General features: G+C 40.5%; 1 protein-coding gene across 2 annotated transcripts in view; it reads right to left on the reverse strand.

Annotated features, from left to right (window-relative positions):
* The window catches only part of tspan18b (tetraspanin 18b), a 54,648-nt gene extending 33,037 nt beyond the window's left edge, over positions 1–21,611 (reverse strand). The window contains exon 1 of one of the 2 annotated variants that reach the window (XM_066701142.1): positions 21,342–21,611. The gene's annotated coding sequence lies outside the window, so the exon portion shown is untranslated. Of the gene's footprint in view, positions 1–21,337 lie in introns of both variants that reach the window. The other variant, XM_066701143.1, reaches the window with a different exon arrangement.
* Between the last annotated feature and the right edge of the window lie 1,434 nt (positions 21,612–23,045).

Here is a 23,045-nt window from a genome sequence, read left to right on the forward strand (position 1 = left end):
TTTATTGACAGTGTTTTTCAGTCATTTAGGAAAGGTAATGGAACATTTTGGTGGGCAGAACACAATCCCTATCAGTCTTGTCACTGAGCGTGCGGTTAAGTAGTAACTACATTGGAGAAGAACAATAAAACAAGGTTGAGGTAATAAGATGCTTTTCGCAATGCAGTAAAACATGTTCTAAACTGAGGTTAGTTTCACATTCTTCACCCATTGTAACATGCCACCTGAAGTTTAGTCTTACAGGCTGTCCTGCTCAGAGGCGTCTTACCTCAGCTGCCTGTAATATTTATTGGTCTGAAGCTGACAAACACCACTGTTAATGTTTTCAGGCAAACCAAACACAAAACACATTCCAAACTCTTTACAGCCATCTGTGTTTGGGTTCCTAAATTAAAACCAGTAGTGTCGCTATTTACATGCCTGAACAAAGAGACTTGTCAAAATGCACGTCTTGGGGGGAAGGGGGGCGGATATATACAGTTGATTAAGGCACAGCAGCCCTCCTTTATAATTGTTTTAAGTCTGGGCAATTACACACTGTTCCCCTGACCGCAGCCACTTTCTAGCTTTTAATAACAGCACTTCAGAACACGGAATGTTTTTAGAGCGCTCGGCTCTGGATTCATCCTCGTTGCCTCTGAGGGATATGGGAATTGTTTTTTATGGACTTTCTAAAGAATACAGCCAGAAGGCTTCAGAGAGGTCTGGATGATTTCACAGAGAATCAACAAGATCAGTAAGGCCCACTGACTCATACCACATAATCAAAGCTGTCACAAAAGCGCCATTTGGACCATAATCCATTGGGGTCAAAGGTCCAACATCTACCTTTTAGAAGCACAATTGTACCAAAATGCTCTAGATGTTTAGATCAACATGGCAGAATTAAAATTACTAGGCCACTGCAGAGCATGGATGAAGCAGTTTGGAAATGAGCATGCAAGCTTCTAATCATTACCATACATGCCATCTTTTTAACTATAAAAACACATTCGTTTTTTGTTTTTTTTTAACGATTCCCTTGTGGTCCATTCAATTACAACATCACCACCACCCGTAGGTTCTAGTATTAAGATAAATTAATCCTAAAGGGAGACAGATTGCTCTCCGCTGGTTCAGAAACTCTAGATTGAAACCAGTTGATTGATGTCTGTTTTAAAACTTAGAGAAACAAACAAATGGAGAGAAACAAACCTGTAAAGTGGATAATGCTAGAAACTACAACCGAAAGCTGAGTAATTGAGAGGTCTGAATTAGGTTGTACCATGAGTATGAAAAAGAAAATGTAGAGATTATTTGGGATTTTCTGTCCCAAAAATTTCAATAAATACTTTCCAATATGGCAACCAAGAATATATAGATATTTTTCATTTTCAAATTGTGTGATTTTCATGGTGGACCAGCTGGTGGGTCAAACTTATTTGTCCTAGGTCACTTGTGTGGACATGCACAGTGTGTGAATGCACAGTAATGATCCTGCATCAAGAAATAGATTTGTTAAATCAATCAGCATTGGTAGCATAAAAAGAAAGTATCAGTTTGGTTAATTTTTCAACCCATTAAAAACCTAAAATTACATAGTATACTTGTAATATGTCACATAAGTCCCATAAAATGAAAAACCCAGCTGTGCGATCAGGTGGTACAGGAGGGTTGTGCTGAGTCCTTGTTGTGCGTCTGATGTATCCCGGTGTGTCAAGGGTAAGACATACACAGAGTTAGAATCACCAGGCCATGCTGACTTGCAGCCTGTTAATTTAACTACAGCCTGGAAGCATGTCAGTGGCACCACATATGTACCCACCTCATGCCAGTCTGGCTTCCAGGCTTCATGGCAATCGAAAGGGTTTGAGGGCCACATTAATCGTTTCAGTGTGAAGCCACAACAAGCTTTGTGTCTGTAGCAGCACCGCGTGTCAGAATTAACAGGGCTGCTGTGTAAGTTCATGGTACATTCGTGAGGCTTCATTTACTGTAAATTCCAAACATGTGAAAGGAAACTAAAAGATCTGGTATTTCATATCAAATCCCTTTAACACAATTGCTGCTATGGACACGCTATCTGTCTGTTCCAATTCAATCAATATTTTTTGAAAAGCTGAGTAAAAAGTCGGATGCAGAGGTATATTAGCTTCACACAGGCTAAATCTCGACTGGACTTCTTGGCATTGTGCAACACTCACATTTAGGTTTAGTAACTGTCAGACATGAGGAGTTTTTCCTATAGAGGCTATTAAACCACCAATATTCTGCTCCAACGCACAAAGAGAATCACGTTGAAAAAAAGGTGACAGGAAGTGCAGAATAAAACCTAAGACTTTCACTCTGCCTATAAATACAGCACTAGTAAAACAGACTCAAAATAAAAATACTGTCTATAGGCTCATTGAATCTTTAATTGAGGAAACAGCATAAATCTCCTCCCATCTATTTATTTATTACCCCTCCTCCCCTGTTTCTCATCTTGGTTCCCATAAAGCTGAATATTTTAGCAAGAGACAGCTCCTTGAGGAGACAGCATCTGTTTATTTCGAGTCCATGAAGACAGCAAAGGGTTCGGGAAGAGGAGTTCAGGCCTTATGCCCTACAATGCTCTTGGAAAAGTGTTTTAGGAGCGTTCCACTGGAAGCCTTAGCCAGGCCTTTCTAGAAAACATCAACCTGGACAAGAAGGGTTCTTGGTTCAAAATGGAACGAAAGACACACGTCAAAGATTTTTTTTTTTCTTCCCTTGAATATGTGAAAAAGTCAGAAAACTGAACTACATCTTTCTGATGTGTTGAACTGTCAGATTGTGAGAGTAAAACTGTCTTTGTTTTGCAGAGGAGAAGAAAGTGTGGTCATTTTTGAACTACAAGACGCAAAACAAATGCACTTGCACAGTAAAGCAAATTAAGTTTGAAACACTGAAAAACATAGGAAGGGGAAAAGGGACCATGGACCGTTAAATATTAGCCAAATTAGTATTCTTTTGGCTTAAAGGCCGTTTGAACAACCTTGGCGTCTTTGCAGTAGTCTGACAAACATTCAAGCAGGGGGACTATTTTCTGCACACAATGGGTAAAGGTCAGCTTTCCTGTCTGAAAACCTTTCAGCGCTAGACTTCATACAAGTAGCAAATTGTGGGAAAGAAAGTTTATGTTATTCACAGTAATTTATAGAGGAACAACAGAGGACTGGGAAGGCTAAGTTTTTTGGATGGTTTCCAGACATGTCAAAAGAAATGTATGCTAGCAATTTGATAATGGACACAAAAATGAGTTCTGCTTTAAAAATAAATAAAAATTTAAGTAAAAATACATTGATAGCCTAAAACCCCTCTAGTCAAGCCAGTGCGGTGGAGCTTAAAAATAACCCATAATTCAAATGCAATTTCTCTTCTACAATACACAAATAGAGAAATATCTTAGTTTAAAATACATTTCAGTGTTCCGTTGTGGGTTGAGATTCTGGTGATGCTAAAAGTAAGAACTTCAAAGGATGAGCAAGCTTTTGGATATGGGTTTTTGCAGGTTAAATTACCCCTTAGTTTCTGTTCATTAAAACTGTTCATTAAATAGTTATTTGTCAGAATCTGCTTTATTTCCTGTACCTGCCAGGAGGATTGCAATGGAAGTCCACCTTCTTATAAGTTGCAAAGTGGGTTAGTACTCAATTACACATTGGACTAAATGCCACTAGCCTCTCTAATTAATAATGATCTCCCATTTGAATGTTTTCTTGCTTCATAATTCTAAGACAGCTCTGTTTAAAGGTTTTTCAAAAGGGTAATTAAGAAATTTCAAACATTCATCCATGCATAAATCTGACATTTCTTCTGGTGATGTTTTTTTCTTGTGAGGCAGATATGTCAAAATCATATAGATTAGTTCTTTAAACCATCAATTATCCCACGCTTTAAACAATCTAGATGTTACAGATATAAAAAAAAAGAATAAATCTGTCTCAATTAAATTAAATACGGCCTTTTGAGAGACTCAACCAAAACTAATCGAGAATGACACAATTAAAAAACTCTTGAATCCCATACAGATATACACAGCATGGGGCTGCATACATCCAGCCTAGATTGATCAAAATCAATAAAATACAGAAGGCAAATACAGCATAGTGATGCATTAATAATGGCAGTCCACGATACAATCTAACAAAGTACCTCATCAAAATTGCCACAGCTTTCCCTTTGTATGGGATGATAATCTTTGTACGTTTTCTTTGTCCAAATCAATAACACCGATTCACAATGTTAAAAGACAAACTTTTGGTACAGAAAATGACTAAAAAAATAAAAAATTGTGAAGCATATCCTAAAAAAAACAACTGCATCTTAACATTCGTCTTTATTTTAGGGTATGTGCATTTGATTATGAACTGATGAAGGTAAATAATTTCTCTGTAGATAAAATCGTTAACGCAATAAACAAAAACACGGTCTATGGCTAAAGATACAGCTGACTTGGTACAAGCCATTAAGTAGATGTAATGATGAAATATGGTGTATTGTGAATAGCATCTGGACGTTATCAGCCAGTGCACTGTGCGTGGTAGAGAATTATGGAATAATAATTATTGTGATCATGAGCCTAATGGTCCACCATATGTCCGAACAGGACCACACAGAGCCATGAATGAAAACTATGATCCTGGCTTTTCTGTGTTTTATAAGCTACTTCAGTGCTCCAGACCACATGGGTCTACAAGCCTATAGAACTCCAGTGTCAGCCCTCCTGCGAAGCACACATATTTCCTCACATCTCTACTCTAATTAGTCACACATTATGGAGTTTGGGGTGCAGGTACAAAATGAACCACATTTAATATAGGTTGAAAATACCTTTTTTTTTTTTACTGAATACATTAGCAGAATAGATTATCTCCTCTAAAGATTTGCACTTGTGTGTTAAAGGATACCTACAAAAAAAAAAATTGATAGTGTTAGTATGTGTATTTGTTCCCACAAAATATTAAATTCCCCTTGAGAGACCGAGCAGAGAAAAAATCCTTTGTTGTTTTCAAATTAAGAAACCGCGTGGAAGAGAATACGAGACACGAACTCTGAAAAAGGGACTGGAAAATAAAGGAGCGCTCGATTCTGTCCCTTATAAAGCTCATCTTCCACTTTAATTCTCTCGCATTCCTCAAAAGCTCTTTAAAAATAAGGGTCAGGCTTGTGGCTGCCATAGAAACCACATCCCTTGTGCGAAGTGCTGTCATAACATGGGGCCTGTTCGGCAGGGGCTTCAAGTGACAAAGCAGCCAACTGGTGTTGGGAGCAGAGGTGAAGACAGCTTTGCTGGGGAGGGGGACTGCTGCTGAGCTGGGCCATCTGGTTTTCATTTAATTGACATTTGTGCATCTAGCAGGCTACCAAGACAGTCATGTAATCTGCTTTAAATCATATTTTATTGAAACCTCTATCTAAAGAGACTGGTGTGCCTTATGCCCTCATTGTATAGTTTACAGTCTTGTGGTACAGGGTCATTGAGATGACTGACATGAAAGGTCTCATATATAAAGAAAATGATAGATTTTTTAAAGTAATCTAGACTATATCATATCATGGGGGAAATGATTTTGTTGCCCTGCCATTTAAACTGCAAATAATAAAATTAAACAATTATTTTAATAATAACAAATAAAAGTTTGTCTTGATTTCAATTAAACAATACAAAATGGGGGCTTATCAGTTCAAATGACAGCTTTCACAGTTCAAGGCATTTTACTCAAAATGCCAAGGAGGTGTTTCCCCCAGTTGCTCCTTTTCAACACCCACAGCATTATTTCACCAAGTGAGTGTCAATATACAGTGTGATACGTAATCAAAATGTATTTCCAGAACGTTAAGGTAGATGGCTGAGATGTGATTTGTGTACCAGTGACAACATGGAGCTTTCGTTTTCCTTGGCTTCTATAGTTCTTGTATATATTCTTATGTATAGGTAATGGAAAGCACACAACTTTACAGAATGGGCCAGAAGAGATTATAAAAGTCAAGTGAAAAGTGCGAGACCTCAAGGACACTTTTCATGTGTCTGGTGTGTCTAAGTGATGGCTCAAAGTTACCGAGAGACCTTTGACTTCTCAGGCAACAGCAATAAACCCAATAGCCCCATCTTTTCTAAACTGCACACAGCTGGGATAGTGCTGAAATTGGCTCACTTTGCTGTCTCAGTTTCTAATGATTAATTTCTAAAACAGGTGTTTACAATTAGACTTAAGCAGTTTTGCTGTTAGTTGGCAGTTCTGACTGACTAATCACTGGGAAGGCTTCCAACACTATCAGTTTGTGAGAAATAAAAAGAAACCAGCATGTTTTTCAGTTTTTTTAAATATATCATTCCAAAATGTTGTTCAGTTTCATCATTTCCCTTTCAGATTCAACACCAACATTACAAACACTGATTCCACAAAGAGACTAACAAAAACAAAAAAATACACAAAACAAACTATTTCCACAGTCTCAGATTTGTCAGCATTTTGAAAGGCATTAACAAAATGTGACGCTCCATATTGGGACACACTATATATCCTTTGAGGCCAACAAAGGAAGAACCAGCATAAAATGTTGGTTAATAATTACAGGAAAGGATCAGTCCTAAATGGCCTCCCCGACTTTAACAAGAATGACCATGACTTAGAGTTTGCTCAGCTTTTCTTTAATTTACGGTGCTACAGAAAGGAAGTACAGCGTGATTTACATGACAAAAACTCATATTGTGGCAGACCATGTGTCAAGAGTTTATATTTATAGCGATGGAAGGGATTATGCAAACCGAAGGGTGCATGACTACATCACTCTCACAGAAAGGTAACCTTGAGCGCACTGGGAAGGCAGCCGGGTAGGAAGCAGCAGGTAGTGGGGAATAATTGGAACTGGTTGCAGAGTTGCACACATTGCTAACGATGAAGATTTCTCAAATGAATGGGGACTCACAGTTCCTCCCACTTAGTTCTTTTGAAGTGAATGAGTGTGGGGGCTACGGGACCTTGTTCACAAGACCTTGGCACATCAGTTCTTCCAGAAGAAAGGAAAGCCATTTGTCATCTTTGGGAGACACTCTGGGTCACTTCCGTTGATTTCTGAACACCAGCGTTCCCCTCTCAGGATTTTTTCTTGTCTACTTTATCAGGTAATTTAAGTCCTGCTAGCTAGATCACACACTATATTGTTCCCACCTGGTGATTTTCACTCTTGAAACTTCAGCTGTTCATAAAACAATCTTTTTACACCTTTAAAAGGCAACAGATCCCCATACAGAACTAACCCGCATCACTGTGACAATCTGGGCACGTATAAAAACCAGGTCACTGGCTTCATAGAGGAAAAAGTGCAGAGAAATCTTGTGAACAACTTTCTATACACACAGGTGTTAGATGAAAAGTCATTTAAATAATTGCCTTTGAAAATGTCACATTCAGGTATATTCCTTATACAGGATTTTTATATCAAACCAAACATTTTGGGAGCCTTGGCAACAAATATTCACAGACATGCACACACACACACACACACACACACACACAAGGTTTTCACAATTCAACAAACTCATGAATCTAAAGCTAGCATTCAATTGCCTTGCTTCTACTCTGATAGATTTTTTTATTTTTGCTGAAAACAGAATGCCATTTGATTTCACCGATAGGAATTTAATTAACTCCACTCCATTTGTTGAAACTGTGGTGAAATCCTCCATTCTGGTGGATTGTCTTTACCAGGTGATTTAGATTGTGGTGTACATGTTAGGTAAAGTGCATGTCAGCAATGTAGCTTATTTGCACTTAAGAGAAGCAGAACCCCCTCAATCAAGATTTCCAGTGTGTTTGGTATTAGGTTGTTTGGAATGTATTTGGTATTAGGTTGCAAGTGTTGGAAGTAAGGATACAGGGTAAAATGATCATACGTTAACTAAATGACATGTTAACTCTGGTTTAATGAAACAACAGTTTCTTGTTTTTTTATTACGACTTTTACTAGAACATTGTGAAGTCATGCCAGTAGTGGTCCGAGCAGCTTCAAAGAAGAGAGTGAGTGCAGTGAGTAGTAAAAGAAACAGCCATAGAAGTGATTATATATCAGGCAACGTTGTCATCTGGATTCTCCTTTCTCCTCACATCAACTGGCAGACAAGAACAGTTAGTCTGCCGCTTTCGAGCCAACCATGCAGAAATAAAGCACATCCTGAAACAGAACCATGCCATTGGAAGTTTGTACAACCTAAGACGAAGTGAATGCACTGACCCAGAAATCTTGAAAAAGCAGTTCAGTAATGGCTGCTTAAATGTTTTATGAAGCTGAATGAAAAATAAAGCACCACTCAATCAGTATGACCTCTGACTGTACCCCTCTAGAAGAAGGGGGAATCAAATCAACAAAACTGTACAGCATTTTCAGATACAGTACAGCATCTCATTACTCTTGGGTGTAAAATGTGGGCTAACATCAACATCGTGGGAGACTGGAAACAGTAGAAGCTCTTTACATACACAAGAACAAAATCTTGTACATGTAACACTCATCCCGGCAAACCAGAACTTTAAGGCAAATGTCCCAGCATTCACCTAATGTTGTTCAGATAATCACCAGAGCTTGTAATCTTGTAATATTTTCCAGTGACTGGAGTAACCTGGAAAAATACATGCTTGTTTGCAGTGGTACTGGGACTATTCTGACATTTTCATGGACTCTTTCCCTTGAGGTGTGATGGGGACAGGACAGAGACTGTTCAGATTGATTGCCAGTTTGTTCTGTTTCACCTCTGTGTCATTCCCCCCCACACACAGTTTTTTAATAACCACCCCCAGTTCTCATTCCCATTTGTAATCCACTCTTTTGACACTGGAAACATCAGAAAGTAAACAAAACTTTTAAATTGTGCAGTTTTACAAGTTTTACAGTTTTTACAGTTTCTACATACTGGCTTCGCACATTTCCACATGGCACCCTGCTTTTCCTGAATGGGCACACTCTTCCTTTTACAAGTCTGGTGTGCTCGGAGGGATGGCATTGATCCTAGCTGGGGAGAAATCATTAATGGAGCCCCCAGGTAGCATGTATACAATGTTTTTTTTTTTTTAATAAGGCCCTGAACAGTCCCTAGGCTGCCATTTGATGTTAGAGAGGCAGGCAGGAAGCCAGTATCTCTAATAGGCTGCTGATGAAAGGCAGAGGCCGTGCTTAATTACTATTATAAGGGCACTGGAGCTGAAAAGAAAGAGAGGCTGTAAACCATATTATTTTGTTGGTGGTGTCAAAGGAGAAATCTGGGGAACACTTCCAATACCTGTAAGGTTTAGCTCATATGTGACAAGGCAGGGGTACAGTACACTGGGCTACTGCTGTCATTAGGAAATACTGGTTAATGCCTCAGCTGCTGTCTGAAGGGTCATTGCTTTCTTCAATGAGGGAGTATTAAGAAAAAAGGAAGTAAAAAGTGCTTGGGCAGAGAATGGAGCTAATTAAATTCCTATCAGTGACCAGCACAAGGATGGAATACTGTTCGTTACAAAACAGCCAGGTGTATCAACGGGCCACCATTGAGAATGCTACAAGAACTATACAACATAACATCAGATTATCGGCTGTGTGCCATCTTGACTGCAATCGCCCGATTGAAAAGCACCATTCAGGTTTTCCCTAGCAGCATGAACCACTGAAGTTCGGCATCAGAGAAGAGAAATGAAAGAATGAATAGTGTGGAGGGGTTTCTCTCTGTAAAATAATACTCTAGATCCCCGAGACTTAATCCCATACATTGTACAGAATTGAATTTACTTTTAAGGAAAAATATTCATTAAGATGTGGAACAGGAACAAACCAGAGAATTAATACCCAGCACAAAAATATTTTGAAAGAATATTACCGCTATTAATGTTTTTAGTATATTAAGGCCATTTCAAAACATGTGGCAAAATAGTCCACATATATTTGTAACAATTATGTAAATATTTTTAATCTAATTTCACAGAAATGTAATAGACATCTGCGAACTATATGAGGCATGCTTACAACCATCTTGGGACGTTTAACACATACATATTATTTTAAACAGCTTAAAATGTCTGCTTATCTCAGCAGTTTTAATGTAAAAACAGGGTTTCGTTTCACAAACCAAATCCAAAATTAAATGAATAAAAACAACCAAATTATCCACAAATTATTACAGTTTCCAAGGCTTTTGTGTGGAACAAAATGACTTTGTGTTTTACTGTTTTCAAAGGTCTATAATGTGGCAGAGCAGTGGAGTAATATGAGAAGAGAGAAATTATACTTTGTTGTGTGTAAGCTCAGAGGAGAGCTCTGTAATTAAAATTGAATTCAAAAATAGACTACAGTTGGGGGGGGGGTTTCCTCTCAATATCAATTCATTACCCCCCTACCCTCTTTCTCGGCAAAACTCACTTTTCCACATTTCACCACCATCCCAGCTAACATTTTACACACACACACACACACACACACACACACACACACACACACAAGGATTTCAAGAAGTCTACCTGGACAACTCAAAAGCTTGTGTTTTAGTTTTCCCAAAACATAAGACTGAACACCAGAGAATGACGTTCAATTTGACTGAGAGGAATTCTCACTCTGTCTGGTTAAACTCTGAAAATAATTCTCTCCTTCTACTGCCTCCAGTTCTGGCAGATTGTCTTGATCAGGTGATTTAGATTGCGATGTACATCTCCGAAAAAAAGAGGAGACACACAATGCAGCTTTGTAGAAGCAGAAGCCCCTCGACTGTGACATTCAACTCATTATCCCTGGGCCATCCTGGGATAGAGAAAGACGAGATGATGGGAAAAAGGCAAAAAGTCACATCAAAGGAAATGCTAAAATGCTGGATTAGCAGAACCAGACCTAATTCTAATGGAATGGACTTGAGCCAGTCATTTCTGATGGATAAAGTCGGGATCAAAATTTTCTTTGAGTTTATGGGAAAATGACCTTGGCTTAGCTGGTGAAAACTAATACTGATTCTGTTCTTTATTTTTTGGAGACCATTCAAGAATGGAAACAGTTCAGGATAATAATTATTATTATTACAACAACAACAACAACAACAACAACAACACATCTTCAGTCTTTTTCCTTTTATTCTAACAGTATCACAATTTCAACTATCCATTTCCATCTACGTTGTTCTCATCGTTTGGTTGTCATAAGCTTCAGCGAGGACGCCTCAATTCTCAGTCTTTCCACACTTCTTTGTTTACACTCTAACCCGGCACACAGGCATTCAATGCCGCTCTGCTTGCCCCCGGTGGGCATAGCAATGTTTGTTTGGAATAGGGGCTCTGTGTAATCCCATAAAAATGAGAGGATTAGGAAAAGGCAGACAGGTCAGCACATTCGGGTGGCCCTCTCAGGTCATATGGACAGCCCCACACAAACTGGCCTCAGCGCAGAACAGGACATGGGACAGGACAGGCGGCCGCATCAGCAGATTGGCCTGCGCTTCCCTCCTTGGCATCGGGACAATGGGGGAAGGGGCTGTCATTGTGATGACACGCCATAACAGGTCAACATCATCCCTATGGGGAGAAGGCATAGGCACGTCTGCTGCAGCTCTCGCTGGTGCACCCCAATGTCCCTTCAGCATATCTTGAGGACCTCCCTTCCGGCCCATGCTTTTTATCCAAACAGGACCCAGTCACAGATTGTATTTTATTTGCTGCTCACACAGTACAAACTTGTGCTTGTGTTAATTCAATTTCAGGAGGTTGGCTTGTTTCAGGGCGTATGGTTAAAGTAAATCAAGTAAGTAATGTACTAAACTCGATTCCCAAGGCGTGGATGCTACAAAACCCAGGATAATACTATGAGGTGGGGGAGTGGCACTGGCGCACACACGCTGAAACAGAACACAATACAAATGCATATAAATGAGTACTACCAGTTCTCTCTTACAAATGGATGTACTATTGCAAAGGTATGGGACAAAAGTTCTAGCTGACTGCCTAACGGCTTGCTGGATGGTGAAGAGTCGGCGTTTGGAGCAGATTCAAATATATCACTCTCCATGGCTCAGTTGCAGGTAGTAACTGTAAAGGACACTGGATGCATGCGAGTATTTGTTTGGAAGTGAAATAGACTGATGAGGTGATGATTTTTGTGGAAGAGACACTAGAAATGGGGAGAAAAGTAGTCAGAGGTGGACAAACGCGATGAAAAGCAAAAAGGGGTGACAACACTAAAAATAACTAAGTACACAGAGAGGAAAGAAAAAAGTTTAACACACAAGGAAATAAAGAGAGAGAGAGACTTGGGACAAAATTATGGAGCAACAGGAAAGAAACAGGCCAACAGCTGGCAGAATTCAGATTTATTTTTCAGAATTTGGCCCGTGTCTATGAGAGGAGGGCCTGTGTCTGTGTGCTGAACTTGAGTCTAGGAGCAACAATGCAAGTATGTTAAACTTTGTCTGTCTTCGCTGCAAGGCTGCCAGTAAGAAAACAAAGAACAGCAGACTTTGCTACGGTCCCCACTCCGGAGCAAAGGAAAACATGAAGCGGAAAGACACTGACCACAGCAGAGCGCTGGGACAAAGAGAGCTGAGTAACAAGGGTTAATCCATAGGCTCTAGCATCCTCTTGGGGCATTGAATAAATCCCCCACAATGAGCGATCGAGGAGGGAAGTTAAAGAAACTGACCTTTAGAAGCACAAAGCTCTGTGGTGCTGTACTGCTGGCAGCTGTGATCAAACTGAGGCAAGGCTGATTTCCAGCCATGCGATCAGCATTGCTTAAGACAGTCTGCTCTTCAGATTAAACAATGATACATTGATAGTGTTTTAGTGAAGAGATTATCCTGAAGGTGGAAGTGGGCAACAACTGGAAACAATCATTATCTTCAACAATGGGGGGAGGGGGGTGTATGGTATAAAATGATACCTTGATAAATCTCTACCAAATGTTTGTTTGCTTGCAGTTTCACAATGTTATTAATGTTGTGTTGTCCTTACTGACAGCACTGGCCACAGTACTGAAAAAGCTCACATCTGAAAGTTCAACCAGACAGTCAGAACCAACAAACCCTGCCTGAAAAAAAATATGAAAACAACAACAACAACTAAATAGCATGTGCCCCTACTACTCCCTACTACTCTATGTTTACACCCCTTTAGACCATGTTTGGTATACCCTGACACGCTGTCTAATTGCCTTTAAATCATTTAATTGCCTGGGAACTTAAAAAACAGCTTTTGTTCTGGTCATGTGGATAAGCCCAGATGCTTGCCCTCGTTCCCAGGATGCAGTGGAATCCAAGAGTTGTTCTAAGTCAGCATGATCTGCTTTGTACTCGGGCGCACAGACCTTCCTTCACCCTTCCTTACAGAGTAAATGCAGCTAATCTAGTTAATCATGGAGGGGGGGATTAGGCTCAGTGCCGCTCTCTTCTTCTCCTTCTTCTTTCTGACAGATAATAAGGTAATCCAATGGCACCGAGCTCTATCTGTTCACCCATCAGTCAGCACAGAATCATTCTAGCCATCTCTTTAAAGTAGCTTTCGGAGTCTTACTGTAAGACACCAGGATGAATAGTAATAGATCAGCGATGAGCTTTCCACTGACACCGATGGGATTTACCTTTGTTTTTTTAATTGAACACTAGTGCTTCTAACGAATATCTTGCCAGTAGGATTAAGAACAGGATTGAGGTTTAGCTTTTGGGTTGAGGAGTACATTCTAATAGGCCAAAAACCTGAAGCTTTAGATACAGCCTGCTTCCATTAGGACACCTTGAAAAGTTATACTTATCATGCCAGGGCAAATAGCATCTGTTCACTGAATACATATCCTGTTTTTCTTATTTAATTTTTTTAGGTTGTCATTTACTGGAGAAGAGTAGCATAGAGCATGTCAATCAAAGAGCATAAAACTTACATAACTGTATTCGCTATAGGCTACTTCCTATCATTAAATACTATATACACCACTTATGTCTCAGGTTGTGACTGCTGCAAAACATCTGACTGTAGCTCCTTCTTGCTTTCAGTTCAACACAGCTGGCCAAGGCAGTGTACGGGGAGAAGAACTGACTTGTGCTTCAGGGAATGATCCTGGGGGTCATGACAAGTGAGTGGAAGAACCCTGCATTTGAAAAGCAGGCTCCCAGGCCTTTTCTTAATCCATGACACAACTGTGAGCTCTATTCATTCAGGGCTCATCAGGACTGCTGGACTTGGGAAAGTGGAGTATGCGCTAATTCGTATGATTGATCGGCTATTCTTAAGATGACACTGTCTTCAGCAGTTTGAAAAACTACAGTATGGAGACACAATGGGACTCCTTGTTGCAGTAAGATAAAAAAAAAAAAAATTGCAAGGGATAGTAAGTAGACAAAAAATACCACAGATCAACTTGCATCCAGTACCAATAGATCTTACCAATGAAGGAAGACTTACAAGGGATTTACAAAGTGTGTGTAAATTGTACAGAGCCTCCACAAAACTAAATATCTGATTGACAAAAGAAAATCCAAGAACGTGACCCCTGTGTACGATATATTCCTAAATCACTTTAGATTTAAAGCAAATAAATCTTGAAACAATCAAAAGGACCAGGTCTCTTATAAGATCGATAGATATCCTATTAAGTTTCTCAATCTTTATGGAGCATTCAAGCAAACACGCACAGATTTAATACATGCGTCTGGGAGCTGAGTAATGGCTTAGTCTCATTTTCTCCCGTCTTGGGCAAGTCATCGATAAAGAAGAGCGCAGAGAGCTGAAATGATTGAAGGGGAGGTGGAATGAATTACCTGAGCCAATTAGGAGTATGAAAACTGGAACAGGGATCGACCCCCACCCCTTCCTCCCCTGATGACTGGCTCATTGAACATCATTGAATATCCGTTGATATTATGGGTACTGCAAAGATGTGCGCCTGTGTCACAATACTGTAACCAATTAATTTGATGTTGATCAATATCTTAATGATTGCTCCAGCTACCGACCCTGCCACCTCTTCCCTCATGATTATTGGAGGTAACAGTGGTATAGGCGAGCATGTGAGATGTATGGAAATGCAGCTGCTTTTTAGTATGATCACTACTGAGATGCACCACATTAAAAAAGGCATGTCCCATCGGTATTCAGTTACCTGAATATATATTCACCACTGCAAATTTAAAACAAACATATTACGGCAGTCCTGTGGTCGGAAACAGCTTGTTGATAAAGAGACCAACACCAACGGAGGTTGATACAACTTATGCAGAGTAACAGACAGTCTACAATCAGTCAGTTGGAATCTCTGGGACTGCTCTCACCTGGTTCTCCTCCTACCTCAGAGACCGGTCCTACCAAGTGACATGGCGAGGTTCCTCATCCACCCCCCAACCTCTCCTCACAGGCGTTCCCCAAGGCTCCGTCCTGGGCCCGCTCCTGTTCTCTCTCTACACTCGCTCCCTGGGCCCCCTCATTGCATCCCATGGTTTCTCCTACCACTTCTATGCTGATGATGCCCAGATCTTCCTGTCTTTTCCCTCTTCTGACCCTCTCATCCCCTCTTGCATCTCTTCCTGCTTGTCTGCTATCTCCGCCTGGATGCACACACACCACCTCAAGCTCAAACTCTCCAAATCGGATCTCCTGTTTTTCCCCCACTCTTCCTCACCTTCTGCTGACCTCCCCATCTCATCCCCTTGGAATCCACCACACTCTCTCCTTCTTCTTCCGCTAAAAATCTCGGAGTCACCCTCGATCCTGCGCTCTCCTACACCCAGCACATCACCACGCTGACACGCACCTGCAGATTCTTCCTGAGCAACATACCCCAGATCCGTCCCTTCCTCACTGACTACTCGACTCAGCTACTTGTCCAGTCCCTGGTCCTCTCCCGTCTGGACTACTGCAACTTCCTCCTGGCTGGCCTGCCTGCAAATACTACCCGCCTGCTCCAGCTCATCCAAAACTCTGCGGCTCGTCTGGTATTCTCTCTGCGCCGATTCGCACACGCTACTCCACTGCTCCATTCCCTCCACTGGCTCCCGATACCGGCATGCATCCAGTTCAAGACATTGACCCTCACCTACCGCTGTACCAACCACACTGCACCAAGTTACCTTCAGACACTCGTCTCTCCATACATCCCCTCCAGACCACTGTGCTCTTCCAGTGCCAGAAGACTCACTCTACCTCCTCTCCACTCCCCTTCCTCCAGAGCCGCTCCTTCTCATCCATGGCCCCCAAATGGTGGAACGACCTTCCCACCAAAGTCAAAACAGCAGAGTCCTTGACCTCATTCCGGCACTTACTCAAGACACATCTTTTCAGACAGTACCTATAATATTAGTCCTTTTAACCCCCGTCAGATAGCACTTCACAGATTGTTATTATGCTTCTTGCGTTTTTCATTTGTTTCCTCCTTGCTCCCTTTCCCATAGCCCCTGACTGTGACCCTACATCTTGACAGCACTTAGCTTTTACCGTCCAGGATGTAGGACCTCACTTACTGTACTTGCCTGTGTAAATTGTAGATTAGAAGTTGTAAAATGTATTATATTTTGAATTGCTATGTTTTATGTAAATTGAATTTGTAATGATTGATGCCTTTATTGAACTGTATTTTTACACTTTGTTTTGCACTTATGTTGTAAGTCGCCCTGGATAAGGGCGTCTGCCAAAAAAAAAAAAAAAAAATAATAATAATAATAATAATAATAATAAAATAACAGCTGAGTAAAACAGTGGTGCCGAAAGAGGCATATCAAAACGCACAACTTTTCGTACCTTGTCAGGGATGGGGTATGGCAGCTGACGACCTAACTGAGTTTCACTCCCGTCAGCAAAAACTGCAGTTGCAGGGAGCTAAGAAACACAAACACTGGACAATGGAAATTTGGAAAAACATCACCTGGTGTGATTAATCAGAATATGGCAAAAAAAGCAGGAGTTCATGGATCCATCCTGTCAGGTGTCTACACTGCAGGCTGGTGTTGGCGGCATGATTGTGTGGGGTCTGTTTTCGTGGCACACATTATTGGGTCCCGTAATACAAGTGGAGCAACGTTTGAATGCCACAGAATATCTGAACATCGTTGCCAATCAGGTGCATCCCTTCATGGCAGCAGTGTATCCATCTGGGAATGGGTTCTTTCAGCAGGATAATGCTCCATGCCACAAAGCCAGGATTGTTCAGTTCCCAGAACCATTCCTGGACAGTGAATTCAGCTTTCTGCAGTGGCCTGCCCAATCACCAGAACTCAATTCAATAGACCATCTGTAGCGTGAGATGGAATGAGCTATTCAATGTAGAGATCCACTACCAGCCAATTTGCAACAACTATAGGAAGTAATGAAGTCGACATGGGCCAGCTTCCCTGTGGCTTTCGACACCTTGTCGAGTCAATGTCCCGACACATTCAGGCTGTTCTGGGTGCAAAAGGGGGAGCAACTCGCTACTAGGTTTACCTAATAAAATGGCCACTGAGTGTATATTTGTGTCTTTGCAGAACAAAATGTTATTACCAGTTCTATGGACCAGTGTATTCCCAGCAGTGTGGAAGGGTATATTCTCTATTCTTTGTTGTCTTTCTACTCCGTTGCAATTCACCTTCATGAAACTAAGGACATTTCCAGCTTTAGGTGATAGCCTGCAAGGGGAATGGTCTAACAAACACAAAAAATATATATATATGCCTTTTCATCCAAGACTATATAGTGCCAAATCCCGAGCTGTTTAATGCTTTAGGCTCATTCTCTGTGAGGACGTTACCACAGTGCAAGGCCAAGATTACTTAGTAGCACTGGCTAAAGAGCCAAAGTGAACCACACTGCAGGGCATAGTATTTAAAAAGCTGATTTATACACTAGCAAAGGCATTCTTCTCTTCAGCATTTCACATACAAGGACAAATATGAACATGATTTAATGCAGTTTGTGGCCTGAAAATAAGTGAAATGCCCGTTTTCTCATATTCTAACCTCTTTTAAAACTGGTAAACATAATGTCTTAGCTACAACAGATCATTGCTGGACACTGGAGGATTGAGTAGACCACCCCAGGGTGCTTTCTGCTCCTCCACTAAAACAAGCAGAGCCACTAAACTTTGCTAAATGCCTGGCAGGGAGCTGTATTCACACAAAGAGAAAGAGCCAGAGTTCCTATGCAGGTTTTTAATCAATAAGGGTATTGTGCCACTTACAGACATTTCTAATGTGCGCTTAACAGCCTTTAAATTGATGGTCTGCTTTGTGAAGGCAGGATTTCAGCTTCAGTTTTAAACTTTGGCACATATTCCCTTCCATCACTAATATTTCCTCAGAGAAAATGTTCTAGACCACTGGCACATAATACTTAACTCCCCAGTAACAGCTTTTTAAAAGCCCTTTTCTGAAACTCCATTAAACCTGACCAATGGTGCATGCTGATTGACACTTCTAAAACCTTTCATTAATCTCTACAGGGGCTTACTCAAACAGCCTCACCATTTAATTGAAGTCGGGCATTTATACCAATAAGAGAGACATTTCTAATTAAAAGTAAAATGAAAACAAGACATTTAGGCTAAGAGTTGTACTATAAAGATCCATTTAGCCAACTCTTTCCTTTAAAGTAGTGATGAACATCAACTGTTACACGGCCATGGACCACAAAACAAAAATTGCAGGGAGTAAAGAGTTATGTTTTTAGCCAATCAACGTGAGTTTAGGTAACAGTGCAGCACTTGTCTTTGTTATAAAACATGCCCACATTTCAGCACAATAAGCACACCTTGACGCTCAGGAAGGGTAAAAATAGAGACTTTCCAATTGCTGAAAAACACAGGTAGAACAGTACCATATGCAGAGAACTATAAAGTGGCTCATCTGTACACTGACCCGAATTCTTCATGTCAAAAGTCTATTCTACATATGTATATTTATGGAAGACAGGGTTCCAAATATGGTCTAATTGTGAGAAACTACACATTTATTGTTTATTGTTTATTGAATAAATCCTGGAAGGTAGGCTTTGAACTAGTGCAGCCCCTCTTCATGACAAAGAAAAAGTACTGGAGAAAAAACAATAAATCAGGTGCAGTGTTCATTTGTAGCTCAGTAACCATTAACTTTGCCTACTAAAGCTTGACTTATGTGACTTTTGTTGTCAGTGGTCGGCACAATAATAGTTTACCATTGGATGCTAACTGCATAGACGCTAAATCCAGGAAAGAGAAATGTTCTTCTTTCCTCAGCACATTGCAAATTTGCAAACACATTTAACCCACCAAGGTCTCCACAGGATTTGGTTCTTTGTGTTGCACTTGCTTGCTGAGCTGAATGTTTAAACTCCCTCGATTACTATGACAGCTACGTCAATTTCAATCTACCAACCTGGTGCCTACAAGGTTATTGTAATTATGAAGTACATGCTGACAGAAGAAGAACACACAGTCACTCAAACAAGCTCTTCAACTGCAGTTTTCCCTCGGCTCTGAATCCGTACTTCTCAGTACCGACTACAATTATAAATCCACAGAGAGCAAGAAAGAGACCTCCTGACACATTAATATTAGGTCCTGAGCACCAAAATTCAGATCACAAACGTTTTTAATAGCTCCCACAGTACCAGTGACTTTACTTCCAAGTGGTAATTGAAACCTGCTTTGCTTACTGATTAAACTCTGTGAAACAGGTGCAGAAAACTTCGTCCCGGTGAAAAGCATTCCTACCAGAGCATGCAATTTACAAGTCCATGTAGTAAAGTGCATGGCTTTCGCTAGCACAGCATATGTATATCCAAAATGTGCACTCATATTGGTCCATATTTCCATTTGATAATAAATGGGTTCCTACAGCAATTTTACATCTTCCCAATCGACATATAGAAGAGAAGAGAAGGGAAGTTAAGTCATAAGAGAAGTTAAATGCTCATGTGGTAGTAAGGATGTTTTCACAAAAATTAATAAATAAATGACTCTGCATTTTTCACTTTCAGGAAAACCAAATGTAGTACTGCATTGAGTGTGGAGTCCTAACATGGCAGTAAACGCACCAGATGACACTGCTTTGACGGATGCAAAGTGGCGTTGAATTTCTATGCTAACGGCAAAGGTGCTGCCAACAGAGAGAGCCATCTGGTGACCCTGTAGAGGGGGAAGGAACTAAACTGGCAATGACAGGACCTCCTCTGTACCCTCAGACATCAAGATCTGTCAGCTATTCAAAGGAAATTATCCAGTTTTCCAATATAGAGGCCGTCTCGGATATTTGTATATATATATAAATACAAATCCAACATTTAAAACGTACAAATCCTCTATAGCAAAAGCATTACTTAATTTACAGAACAGAGTAAAGGACAAGTGTCCCAACCCTTAATTTCCACAGAATGTGAATTATACAATCCTGACAGGAGTTTAAATTATGTCAGGTCATATGCTTTTTGAAATCTAAAAATCTTGTTATTGTTGCTTTGAAACTTGCAGACTCATTGTGTATAAAGTATTTTCAATAGAAAAAGTATTATATTATAGAGCACACTTTGCATTTTTGTGGTATGACAGGTGTATAAAAAAACTTCAATTAGAATTAGCCACTGTAAAAAGTATTTTAGCATTTTAAAATCAGGTGTTCTTAAGGGTTGGACAGTTTTACATTGTAATCCTACTGAATTAATCCTAGTATACAGTCTTATTTTCCAGTTAATTGCACAGAAAATTATGAGATGCACAGAGAGGATGCAGTTGGATTAAAAGGCACGCTGGCTGGCTGGCTTGTTTGATTTTACAAACCAATGTCAGTCTATAGGGAAAACTGATTTCTGGGTCAATAGTTAGTACTGCAATTTACTATTAGTCCGTTTGCCTCGACAATCGTGAGCTATTTACATTGGCTGTATAGAAAATAACTACATTCAGACAATGAGACAATCAAAATACACATCCATCTATTGACAAATGATGTTTGGTAGTAAACAGTAAGCTTTGCATGCGTGTACAAAACACCTGTGAAGTTAAATACGTTCAGTAAAAAAAAAAAAAACAACAACAACATAACAGTATTTGTGTAAAATGTATCCTTTAAGAGAACAAGTCTATATTATGGATTACATGTAACTACATAACGAGTAAAACAAAAGTTAAAAAGAAGAAAAACAATAGGAAGTTTAGCTCATCAAAATGTTAAAGCAGCACCAGGTAAATAAATAATTAAATCTGCAGTTCATGTGGAATCAAAAAAAAAAAACTAACAAGTTTCTATATATAAAATCTATTCCCGTGGTGTTAAACGTCTTCACAACGTTGCGCAAATGCCTCGAAGTAGGCACGTCATTTCTAACACATGCCAATAATACAATTTGGAATAAAACTCATTTTTAAGTAAGAATAATGAGGATGACTGTCCTACCTACCTCAAGCGTGCTCCTCTTGGTCCAGAAACAGCTGCTGTCCTAGGCTATACTCCACACAGCCAATGGTCACACACTCTTCCCTGCGTACAGGAGTCAAACAAGCGAACCAGCCCAATAAAAGTGAGAGTAATGTCCGGAGGGCAAAACAAGCGTCTGCCTTCAGCTAATACATTCCAGAGCCCCTAACACCACAGCCCCCAATTTGGTCATGCCTGCTCTGAGGGAGATTGGTATGCAAACAGCTTTCTTTGGGGAGGCACTCACTGCATGCTTGAACCGAGCATCCAGGCGGTTCAGCCCCCGGAGGCGTGGACACCACTTGCATCCCCGCCTACTGTTAACCCCTTTTCCCCTTGCCCAACACAAACTCTGTATACTGTACTGGGCGATGCTAGGCGGAGAGAGGCACGACACCAGCACGGTGGATGTGATCGTGATGGACCAGCAAGACAGCCCCCCTAGTCGTTCATAAATCTTTACTCCGCCCATAACTCGCCCCCCAAAGGGCTTTTGTGTTTTTCACCGTCTCTCCTGTGTCACGAAATCAGCTTTGCTGCTGCAGAGGGAGAGTCTCATAAGGAAAGCAAGTTCCCAACGCAACATCTACACCTCCACCTCAGAACCACAACCTTTATCTTTTGGCCCGATAATTAAAAACAGTGGGAAAGTTAAAAATAGATAACCAGGTGGTGTAATTGTGTTACTACAGTAGGGACTGCTTCACCTCATGAACATATTCAATATGCAAACTCACATTATGATGATGATTATTATGAACAACAACAATAATACTGTGATTATTGCAAGGAATACTACTCTCTATATATTTTGTTTTAATTCAAAGGAAATATTATCCATATACTGTTTCTCCAGTTCTTACACAGAAAGAAAAAACATATATCATGAATCTGTCAGACTTCACAGTAGACCATATCTCTTAATCCTAAATCAGTTCCCATTGTTGTGTGTGGCTGGCTCTCCCTCTCTTGTCTAGTGCATTCCTTGTTTGTGTTCTGCCTGTCTGACACGGTTGCCGACGATAATCTCCCAAAGGAAAGTTTTGTAAATGAGATGATCTAACTCAGTATTGGCTCTGTAGCCAGTCTGAATAAAAGACACTCAGACAGCCCCTGGAGCACAAAGTCTGTCCCTCAGGGCTGAGCCCAGTCAGGCGCTAAGCCTTCATTTGAAGTATTATGAAAGAAATTAAACTAAACACTGCTGTTTGTTATCCTGTCTTCTAAAATTTCAAATTTGTATATAATGATACCGCTGTGTAATTAGACCAGAATGTAATCAGATGCTACACACCAGAACATTCCTAAAACAATGGATACGTGTTTTGTTGTTGTTGTTTTGTCTTTTGTTGCTGTTAGTGTTCATTGAAGCCTTCAGGACCACAGCAATGGCTACAGTTCGGCAGAATACCAGCAGGCATCTTAAAAGCGTCCTCTCTTTATCTCTTACTTCAATCCAGACATTTACAGCTTCCCCCCTGCCTCTCCCCCTCAGGCCTCAGTTAAGGCTGTCTACTGGATTGTGTAAAGCTATGTATTCCGTCCCTAACTCCTGCAGTGTATTTAATAGTAGTGTAGTGCACGCCTCAGTGTCAGGAATGGGTGGGGAAGCAAGGGCCTTTGTTTCAACTCCAGAGAAGACATTGGAGGCTGGCTCTCCTCCAGGATCATCACATTAAGACAGTTC

This window comes from Amia ocellicauda, chromosome 4 (assembly GCF_036373705.1).
Source record: "Amia ocellicauda isolate fAmiCal2 chromosome 4, fAmiCal2.hap1, whole genome shotgun sequence".
NCBI lineage: Eukaryota > Metazoa > Chordata > Actinopteri > Amiiformes > Amiidae > Amia > Amia ocellicauda.